Source organism: Zea mays, chromosome 6 (assembly GCF_902167145.1).
Source record: "Zea mays cultivar B73 chromosome 6, Zm-B73-REFERENCE-NAM-5.0, whole genome shotgun sequence".
NCBI lineage: Eukaryota > Viridiplantae > Streptophyta > Magnoliopsida > Poales > Poaceae > Zea > Zea mays.
Window position 1 is genome coordinate 108,367,583 of NC_050101.1, and position 11,118 is coordinate 108,378,700.

Genomic DNA, 11,118 nt, shown 5'->3' on the forward strand with positions numbered 1-11,118 from the left:
GCATACTTATCCACCCTAGTTTAACAACCATGATCTAATGCAAATTAATTAGATCATATCTAGTCAAACTAGTCATACCAATCTAATCTAGATCCCATCTAACCTAATATGATCTAATCTAAAGTGAGTTACATAAATAGGTTAGTGTCGGCGTTTCGAGACAGGGGGGTCCCTAAGCCGACGAGTGAGTGTGCTGCGTGCCCCAGCCCAGATGGGTCGAGCGCGTGGGCGAGCGCGAAGGGGGGAGAGGCGAGGTGGCCGGAGTCGAGCGTGAGAGAGGTGGAAGTCCCGCGGCCTTCGTGTTCGTCCCGCGCCCAGGTCAGGTGCGCTTGCAGTAGGGGGGTTACAAGCGTCCACGCGGGTGAGGGAAGCGAGCGGCCCCAAGAGAGCGCCTGTCCCGTCCTCGGTCCCGCGCGGCCAACCTTCTCTAAGAAGGCCCTGGTCCTCCCTTTTATAGTCGTAAGGAGAGGATCCAGGTGTACAATGGGGGGTGTAGCAGAGTGCTACGTGTCTAGCGGAGGGAGAGCTAGCGCCCTAGGTACATGCCAATGTGGCAGCCGGAGAGATCTGGGCACCCTGCTGGCGTGATGTCGTGGCTGTCGGAGGTGCGGCGGAGCCTGGCGGAGGGACAGCTGTTGGAGCGGTCGAGTCCCTGCTGACGTCGTCCTGCTTCCGTAAGAGAGCTGGGGGCCGCCGTCGTCATAGAGCTTGTGGAGCGCCATCATTGCCCCTTCGGCGGAGCTGGCCGGATGGGACGCCGGTCTTGTTCTCCGTGACCCGAGTCGATTCGGGGTAGGATGATGATGGCGCTTCCTGTTGACGTGGCGGTCTGTGCCCTAGGCAGGGCGACGTGGGGGTTCCTCCGAAGCCGAGGTTGAGTCTGCCTTCCGTTGCCGTGGCCGAGCCCGAGCCATGGGGTCGGGCGAGGCGGAAGTCGTTCGGCCGAGGCCAGGGCGGAGTCCGAGCCCTGGGGTCGGGCGAGGCGGAGTTTCGTCGTCTTCCGGGTCTTAGCCTGAGTCCGAGCCCTGGGGTCGGGCGGAGCGGAGTTTCGTCGTCTTCCGGGTCTTAGCCCGAGTCCGAGCCCTGGGGTCGGGCGGAGCGGAGTTCGCCGTCTTCTGGGTCTTAGCCCGAGTCCGAGCCCTGGGGTCGGGCGGAGCGGAGTTCGCCGTCTTCCGGGTCTTAGCCCGAGTCCGAGCCCTGGGGTCGGGCGGGGCGGAGTTCGCCGTGGTGCCTTTGGCAAGGCCTGACTGCCTGTCAGACTCACTCTGTCGAGTGGCACTGCAGTCGGAGTGGCGCAGGCGGCGCTGTCCTTCTGTCAGACTGGCCAGTGGAGCGGTGGAGTGACGACGGTCACTTCGGCTCTGCCGGGGGCGCGTGTCAGGATGAAGGTGTCAGGCCACCTTTGCGTTAAATGCCCCTGCAATTTGGTCAGTCGGTGTGGCGATTTAGTCAAGGTTGCTTCTGAGCGAAGCCAAGGCCTCGGGCGAGCCAGTGATGTGTCCGCCATAAAAAGGGGGCCTCGGGCGAGACGGAAGTTTCTCGAGGTCGGCTGCCCTTGGCCGAGGCTAGGCTCGGGTGAAGCATGATCGAGTCACTCGTGTGGACTGATCCCTGACTTAATCGTACCCATCAGGCCTTTGCAGCTTTATGCTGATGGGGGTTACCAGCTGAGAATTAGGCGTCTTGAGGGTACCCCTAATTATGGTCCCCGACAGTAGCCCCCGAGCCTCGAAGGGAGTGTTAGCACTCGCTTGGAGGCTTTCGTCGCACTTTTTTGCAAGGGGACCAGCCTTTCTCGGTTGCATTTCGTTCCGGTGGGTGCGCGCGAGCGCACCCGCCGGGTGTAGCCCCCGAGGCCTCGGAGGAGTGGTTACACTCCTTCGAGGTCTTAATACCTCGCGCAATGCTTCGGCTGGTCTGGTCGTTCCCTCATGCGAACTGGCCGTAGCCCGGGTGCACGGTCGGGGTCCAAGCTCTCGGGCTGGTATGTTGACGCTGTCAACGATTTGGCCGGAGCCGGTTTTTGCGAGAGCAGCCCCCGAGCCTCTGCACAGGGCGAGAGGGCGATCAGGGACAGACTCGACTTTTTACATACGCCCCTACGTCGCCTTTCCGCAAGGAGGAGGGGGGGAGTGCGCCATGCTACCCTCGATGGGCACCGAACATGGTGTCTCCGGTGAGCTGCAAGCGGGTAATCCGAGTGGACGTCCGTGCCCCGTTCGTTGGGGGTCGGCTAGGGGCCCAGAGGCACGCCCAAAAGTACCTGCGGGTGATTTGCCAGACCCGGTCCCCTGGCGACGGGGTCCGAGGGCTCGATGCCTCCCTCCGATGGGATTCCGTTACAAGATCGTTCCCGCTGGTCTCGGAAATGTCCTAGGGTACCTCGGGAGCGCAGCCCGAGCCTTGGTTATGTATCGAACGTACCCCTGGTCATCCCTCGCTCGGTGTCTGAGGCGACTGTGAACCCTTCGGGGGCCAGCCTTCGAACCCCTGATCAGTAATGGGCGCGGAGCCCGAGTAGCCTGAGGCGGCCATGGAACCCTTCGGGGGGCTGGCCTTCGAACCCCTGACCAGTAGTGGGTGTCGGGCCCACGCGATCTGAGGCGGCTGTTGAACCCTTCGGAGGGCCAGCCTTCGAACCCCTGATTAGTAGTGGGGGGCTCGGAGCCCGGTTCCTTCGCGGAGAAGGATCCCTTTCGGGGTATCCCCCTTTCCCGGTCCCTGTTGCAAGAGATAGAGAAAGAGGAAAACGGAAAAGGATACGAAATCGGACGACGTGGCGTACCTTTTCTGACGCGATTATTACGGCGAAGGTGAAGCGTCGCGCGCTCCTCCTGCCAGAGGCGCCGCGTGTCCCACCGCGGAGTTAATGCGACGGGGCGAGTGGTTGGCGGGGCGGCTGTTGCGCGCGTGCGATCCGTTCGAGGAACGGGTCACGGGTGCACCGTCTCCACGCCGTGAGAGGAGGCTCTCTTGCTGTCCCAGGATGGGACGTGAGCCTGGCTGACGACGTGACTGCTGCGCCCGCCCGCCTGCCACCGCTATTACTGCCGGCCCTCTTTCGGTCGCTTTGACCGACGCGCCAGACTGGCGCTGTTGGGTCGCCTCGAGTCGCGGCATTGGCTCCGCAACCGAAGAGGCGCGATGGTGGCACAAGTGGCGGTGCGGTTGCTTGCATGCAGCAACTGGCGCGCCGGTTGCTCGACGCGTGGGCCTGGGTTCCCAAGCTGGCGTGTCAGAAGTTGGAGAAGCGCGTCCATCTGGCGCGGTTGCATGCCGCCTGCATGGCTGCCCGCCCCTTCTGCCCGTTGGTCTGGGCGGAAATGGGGGGTCGCTTGTAACCGCTGGACGATCGTGCGCACCACGCGGGGCGGTTCGGCTTCTTCTGCCCTGAGCCGGCTCGCATGACATGCGGGACCCAGCCCCCGAGTCGCAGGGGAGGGCCTTGGAGCGTGTTGGAGAAGACTCAGCCCGTGGCGCCTAGGGGCGCACGTAGGGAGAGTTGCCTTTAAAAGGAGGGAGACTCCTTTCGGAAGGCAACCATGTCTTCTTCCTCCCTTAAGCGTCGTGTCTTCGCCTCCTCGTTGGAGGAACGCAACTCCATGGGAGTTGGTACCTCTCAGCCATCGTTCGGCTTCAAGGATTTTCATCATGCTGCCCGGCTGCTCCCCTCCGCCGGCGGTCACCTGAGATGGCGACCTCCGGCTTGATGGTGGGGGAAAGCGAGCCGGGCTGCGGCCTCTTCCCCTCCCTCAGCCTCAAGGATTTTCATCACCAGGGCTGGGGAGGGGAGTGCGCCGAGTTGAGGTCGGCCCCCGCGTGGGCGGCGGCCCGCTCCTTCACTCAGTGATCAGAGGGAAAGGCGGCCGTCGTCCGTGGCGCTGGCAGCTGCAGCGTGCCTGGCTTTCAGGCGCGGGTGGCTTCGGAGCCGCTCACGGTGCCGGCATCCGCCACGGCAGCTTGAAGAGGTTCTGCTGCCGGCGAGATAGCCGGGGCCGGCCACGGGCTGACCTCCAACTCTACGGCCTTCTGCCCGTCCTTGCCTTACGAGTTTTGGCATGGGCGGGGGCCTCCTGGCAGCGGCATCTAGCCTGAGGTCGGCGTTGCCGCTGCTTGGTCCCTCGGAGCAGAAGGCGTCGTCGTCGCCGCTGCTGGAGCAGGTGACGGCGCGCCATTCGTCGGCCTTCAGTTGCTCCGCAGGCCTTCCCCCTCGGAGTGGGGTCGTTCGTGCCTGCGGAGGGGGAACCGGAGTTCCGTTCGTAATGGCACTTCGAATGCCAGTGTTTTTTGTTCATTGCGGCTGTCGGGGCCTGAACATGTATGTAATTTCGGCACGGAGCCGTGTTTTTTCCTCATTTTCGAGCACTAAGTCTCGCCTGTTGATTATCTGAACCGCTTTACCAAGCATGAGTTGCCCCGTGTCAAGGTGACGGGTGAGGTATCCGTATCCCGGAGGCGTAGGAATCCCTCGGCCCGTTCGGCCTTGTTGTCTGGGGTTCCTCTAGCTTAGTTAAAGAGACCCCTCGGCTGCCCTTCGGTGGACCGAGGCTAGGGGTAGCGATATCAGTATGAACAGAGGCGGAGTTGGCTCGAGAATGGGAACCTGGTTGGCCGGAGCCTAGCCGTGTTGTCCGTCAGCGGAGCCGACGCCGAAGTCGATCAGTCGAGACCTCGGGTCGGGCTGGCGCCCTTGGAAGCCGGTTGACCGAGGCCCCAGGGGTAACCGGTCGAGCCGCCTGCTCGGGCCGGATTCCCGGAGGAGTCCCTGGGCCGCGTCGCCGCCCGAGGCTGGGTCGGGCTTTGCTGAAGACGTCGTCGATGCCGAGGGTGCTACGGCTCCCTTCAGCGTGAAGACCCGAGCCTGCAGGATCAGATCATCTTGTAGCGTGTGCTTTCTGCGGCCGCCGAGGCCAGAAAAAACACACCCTCGCCACGCTTGCGAAGCTGCGCCTTTTTTCCTCTTGTTTCGAGCATCTGGACTCTGTCGGTAACAGGGATGTTTGTGTGAGCGAGAGTTGCTTTTCGCGGAAGGGACGAGTGAGGTATCCGTATCCCAGAGGCGTGGGAATCCCTCGGCTCGGTCGGCCTTGCCGCTTACGCGTACTTTCACCCGTCCATGAGGCCCTGTCCCCGACTTAGTCGAGAAAGCTTGAAGGACTGCTTCGGCAGGAGAGCTTCCGAACGTGAAGACTTGTTTGGTCCACGGAGTCGCTTTATCCGAGCGCAAGTTACTTATCGCAGAAGGTGATGAGTGAGGTATCCGTATCCCGGAGGCGTAGGAGTCCCTCGGCTCGGTCAGCCTTGGCTGCTTACGTGTACTCCGTCGTTTCCAGGATCCGCTTTCCGAAGCAGTCAAGAAGCACGAAAGAAATCCTGCTAAAAAGAGATCCTTTTTCGAGGAAAAATTCGACGCAGAGGGGGTCTCCCCCCTTTTAGCCCCCGAGGGAGGGTCGGGCTTTGCCGAGGCTAAGCCGACCCTTCCTTGACGACTAAACTTTGCGTAGGTGCGAGGTATATGAACAACTTGAAAACATCTTAAGGGTAGAAGCGACGTAGCTGTTTGATGTTCCAAGCGTTGCCGTAGATCTCGCCTTGATGGTTGGCCAGCTTGTATGTTCCGGGCTTCAGAACTTTGGCGATGACGAATCGCCCTTCCCAGGGGGGCGTGAGCTTGTGCCTCCCTCGGGCGTCTTGCCGCAGCCGAAGCACCAGATCGCCCACCTGGAGTTCTCGGGACCGGACCCCTCGGGCGTGGTAGCGTCGCAGGGACTGTTGGTACCGCGCCGAGTGTAGTAAGGCCCTGTCCCGAGCTTCCTCCAGCTGGTCCAGCGATTCCTCTCGGCTAGCTTGGTTGCTTTGTTCGGTGTAGGCCCTCGCCTTCGGGGAGCCGTATTCCAGGTCAGTGGGCAAGATAGCTTCAGCCCCGTAGACCAGGAAAAACGGCGTGAAGCCCGTGGCACGACTCGGCGTCGTCCTTAGGCTCCAGACCACCGAGGGGAGTTCCTTCATCCATCGCTTGCCGAATTTGTTGAGGTCGTTGTAGATCCGAGGCTTGAGCCCTTGTAGAATCATGCCGTTGGCACGCTCTACTTGCCCATTCGACATGGGATGAGCCACGGCGGCCCAGTCCACCCGGATATGGTGATCCTCGCAAAAATCCAAGAATTTTTTGCCGGTGAACTGGGTGCCGTTGTCGGTGATGATGGAGTTCGGGACCCCGAAGCGATGGATGATGTTGGTGAAGAACGCCACCCGCCTGCTCGGATCTGATGCTGTTCAGAGGTCGGACCTCGATCCACTTGGAGAATTTGTCGATGGCGACCAGCAGGTGCGTGTAGCCCCCGGGCGCCTTCTGCAAGGGACCGACGAGGTCCAGACCCCATACAGCGAAGGGCCAAGTGACGGGTATTGTCTGCAGAGCCTGAGCGGGCAGGTGCGTCCGCTTCGCATAGAATTGGCACCCTTCGCAGGTGCGGACAATTCTAGTGGCGTCAGCCACCGCCGTTGGCCAATAGAAGCCTTGCCGGAAAGCATTTCCGACAAGGGCTCGGGGCGCTGCGTGGTGGCCGCAAGCCCCCGAGTGTATTTCTTGCAGCAGTTCCCGACCTTTGGCGATGGAGATGCATCGCTGGAGGATGCCCGAGGGGCTGCGATGGTAGAGCACCTCTTCGTCGCCCAGCAAGACGAATGACTTGGCGCGTCGCGCTACCCGCCGAGCCTCGACTTGGTCGAGGGGTAGCTCTCCTCGACGGAGATATTGCAGGTACGGGGCCTGCCAATCTTGATCTGGCGTGGCCCCGCTCTGCCCTTCCTCGACATTCAGTGCCTCACCCTCGGAGGCCGAGGGTACCTTGGGCTGTGCCGAGGGTACCTCGGGCTGTGCCGAGGGTACCTCGGGCTGAGCCGAGGGTACCTCGGGCTCGGGCGCGTCGTCGAGCTTGACGGAGGGTTGATGCAGATCCCGGGAGAAGACGTTCGGGGGGACTGTCGTTCGCCCCGAGGCTATCTTAGCCAGCTCGTCTGCGGTTTCGTTGTAGCGCCGAGCGATGTGGTTGAGCTCAAGCCCGAAGAACTTGTCTTCCAGGCGCCGAACCTCGTCGCAGTAGGCCTCCATCTTTGGGTCACGGCAGTGGGAGTTCTTCATGACTTGGTCGATGACGAGCTGCGAATCACCGCGGGCGCCGAGGCGTCTGACCCCTAGCTCGATGGCGATCCGCAATCCGTTGACCAGAGCTTCGTACTCGGCCACATTGTTGGACGCCGGGAAATGGAGGCGCAGCACGTAGCGCAAGTGCTTTCCGAGGGGCGAGATGAAGAGCAGGCCTGCGCCGGCTCCCGTCTTCATCAGCGACCCATCGAAAAACATGGTCCAGAGCTCCGGTTGGATCGGAGTCGTTGGCAGCTGGGTGTCGACCCATTCGGCCACGAAATCCGCCAACACCTGGGACTTGATGGCCTTCCGAGGGGCGAACGAGATCGTTTCGCCCATGATTTCCATCGCCCACTTTGCGATCCTGCCCGAGGCCTCTCGGCACTGGATGATCTCCCCCAGGGGGAAGGATGACACCACAGTTACCGGATGAGACTTGAAGTAGTGTCGCAGCTTCCGCCTTGTCAGGATCACAGCATACAACAGCTTTTGAACTTGCGGGTAGCGGATCTTAGTCTCGGACAGCACTTCGCTGATGAAGTAGACCGGCCTCTAAACGGGCAATGCATGCCCTTCCTCTTGCCTTTCGACCACAATCGCGGCGCTAACCACCTGAGTGGTCGCGGCGACGTAGACCAAGAGGGCTTCTCCGTCCGCCGGGGGCACCAAGACAGGCGCCTTTGTAAGGAGCGCCTTCAGGTTGCCGAGGGCTTCCTCGGCCTCGGGGGTCCAAGCGAAACACTCGGCCTTCCTTAAGAGGCGGTACAGAGGCAGACCTCTTTCGCCGAGGCGTGAGATGAAGCGGCTCAGGGCCGCGAGGCATCCCATGACCCTCTGTACCCCTTTTAAGTCCTTGATGGGTCCCATGCTGGTGATGGCCGCGATCTTCTCCGGGTTGGCTTCGATGCCTCGCTCGGAGACGATGAACCCTAGGAGCATGCCTCGGGGCACCCCGAAGACACACTTCTCAGGATTAAGCTTGACTCCTTTCGCCTTGAGACACCGGAATGTCACTTCAAGGTCGGAGAGGAGGTCGGAAGCCTTCCTTGTCTTGACTACGATGTCATCGACGTAGGCCTCGACTGTGCGACCGATGTGTTCGCCGAACACATGGTTCATGCACCGCTGGTACGTCGCGCCCGCATTCCTCAAACCGAACGGCATGGTGACATAGCGGTACATGCCGAACGGCGTGATGAAAGAAGTCGCGAGCTGGTCGGACTCTTTCATCCGGATCTGGTGATACCCTGAGTAGGCATTGAGGAAGGACAGGGTTTCGCACCCAGCGGTGGAATCCACGATTTGGTCGATGCGAGGCAGAGGGTAGGGAACCTTCGGACATGCTTTGTTGAGACCAGTGTAGTCTACACACATCCGCCATTTCCCCCCTTTCTTCCTCACAAGCACAGGGTTGGCAAGCCATTCGGGATGGAATACCTCTTTGATGAACCCTGCTGCCATTAGCTTGTGGATCTCTTCGCCAATCACTCTGCGCTTCTCCTCGTCGAATCGGCGCAGAGGCTGCCTGACGGGTCGGGCTCCGGCCCGAATATCCAGCGAGTGCTCGGCGATATCCCTCGGTATGCCGGGCATGTCCGAGGGACTCCACGCAAAGACGTCGGTGTTCGCGCGGAGAAAGTCGACGAGCACTGCTTCCTATTTGGGGTCGAGCCCGGAACCGATCCAGACCTGCTTGGTGGTGTCGCCACTGGGGTCGAGAGGGACGGCCTTGACCGTCTCCGCTGGCTCGAAGTTGCCGGCGTGGCGCTTCACGTCTGGCACCTCCTTGGAGAGGTTCTTCAGGTCGGCGATGAGGGCCTCGGACTCGGCGAGGGCCTTGGCGTACTCCACGCACTCCACGTCGCATTCAAACGCGTGTTTGTACGTGGGGCCGACGGTGATGACCCCGTTGGGGCCCGGCATCTTGAGCTTCAGGTAGGTGTAGTTGGGGACGGCCATGAACTTCGCGTAGCATGGCCTCCCTAGCACGACGTGGTAGGTTCCTCGGAACCCGACCACCTCGAACGTCAGGGTCTCCCTTCGGAAGTTGGAGGGTGTCCCGAAGCAGACGGGGAGGTCGAGTCGCCCGAGGGGCTGGACGCGCTTCCCAGGGATGATCCCGTGGAAGGGCGCAGCGCCTGCTCGGACGTAGGACAGATCGACGCGCAGGAGCTTGAGGGTCTCGGCGTAGATGATGTTGAGGCAGCTGCCCCCATCCATCAGGACCTTGGTGAGCCTGACATCGCCGACAACGGGGTCGACGACGAGCGGGTATTTCCCCGGGCTCGGCACATGATCGGGGTGGTCGGCCTGGTCGAAAGTGATGGGCTTGTCGGACCAGTCTAGGTAGACTGGCGCCGCCACCTTCACCGAGCAGACCTCCCGGCGCTCTTGCTTGCGGTGCCGAGCCGAGGTATTCGCTGCATGCCCTCCATAGATCATGAAGCAGTCGTGGACCTCGGGGAATTCTCCTGCTAGGTGATCTTCGTTCTTGTCGTCGTCGCGGGCCCTGCCACCCTCGGCGGGTGGCCCAGCCCTGTGGAAGTGACGCCGAAGCATAACGCACTCCTCGAGGGTGTGCTTGACGGGCCCCTGATGGTAGGGGCATGGCTCCTTGAGCATCTTGTCGAAGAGGTTTGCACCTCTGGGGGGCTTCCGAGGGTTCTTATACTCGGCGGCGGCGACAAGGTCCGCGTCAGCGGCGTCGCGTTTCGATTGCGACTTCTTCTTGCCTTTCTTCTTGGCGCCGCGCGGAGCAGACGCCTCAGGAGCTTCTTCCGATGGGCGGCCCTGGGGCTGCTTGTCCTTTCGGAAGATAGCCTCGACCGCCTCCTGGCCAGAGGCGAACTTGGTGGCGATGTCCATCAGCTCGCTCGCCCTGGTGGGGGTTTTGCGACCCAGCTTGCTCACCAGGTCGCGGCAAGTGGTGCCGGCGAGGAACGCGCCGATGACATCCGAGTCGGTGATGTTGGGCAGCTCGGTGCGCTGCTTCGAGAATCGCCGGATGTAGTCCCGAAGCGGCTCCCCCGGCTGTTGCCGGCAGCTTCGAAGGTCCCAAGAATTCCCGGGGCGCACGTATGTGCCCTGGAAATTGCCAGCGAAGGCTTGGACCAAGTCATCCCAGTTGGAGATCTGCCCCGGAGGCAGGTGCTCCAACCAGGCGCGAGCAGTGTCGGAGAGGAACAGGGGGAGGTTACGGATGATGAGGTTGTCGTCGTCCGTTCCACCCAGTTGGCAGGCAAGGCGGTAGTCCGCGAGCCACAGTTCAGGTCTCGTTTCCCCCGAGTACTTCGTGATAGTAGTCGGGGGTCGGAACCGGGTCGGGAATGGCGCCCGTCGGATGGCCCGACTGAAGGCCTGCGGACCGGGTGGTTCGGGCGAGGGACTCCGATCCTCCCCGCTGTCGTAGCGCCCCCCACGCCTGGGGTGGTAGCCTCGGCGCACCCTTTCGTCGAGGTGAGCCCGACGGTCACGTCGATGGTGCTCGTTGCCGAGGTGGCCCGGGGCCGCAGGCGCGGTGTTGCGCGTGCGCCCGGTGTAGACCGAGGCTTCCCGCATGAATCGGGAAGTCGCGGCATGAGGTTCCGAGGGATAACCTTGCCTTCGGGAGGCAGTGCTCTCGGCCCGCCGGGCCGCAGCGCCTTCCAGGAGATTCTTGAGTTCTCCCTGGATTCGCCGACCCTCGGTGGTTGACGGTTCCGGCATCGCGCGGATGAGCATTGCTGCGGTTGCCAGGTTCTGACCAACCCCGCTGGATGCGGGCGGCGGCCTGATCCTGACATCGTTGGCGACGCGGTGCTGGAGACCTTGGGGCAAGTGACGTATTTCTCCGGCCAGGGGTTGGCCCGCCCACGCTTGTCCGACGTCCCGACGGATCGGCTCAAGCGCTCCTGTTCCCTCGTTGAGCCTGGCCTGCGCCTCGCGGACTTGCTCGAGTTGTGGGTCGTAACCCCCCGCCGGAGCGGGGA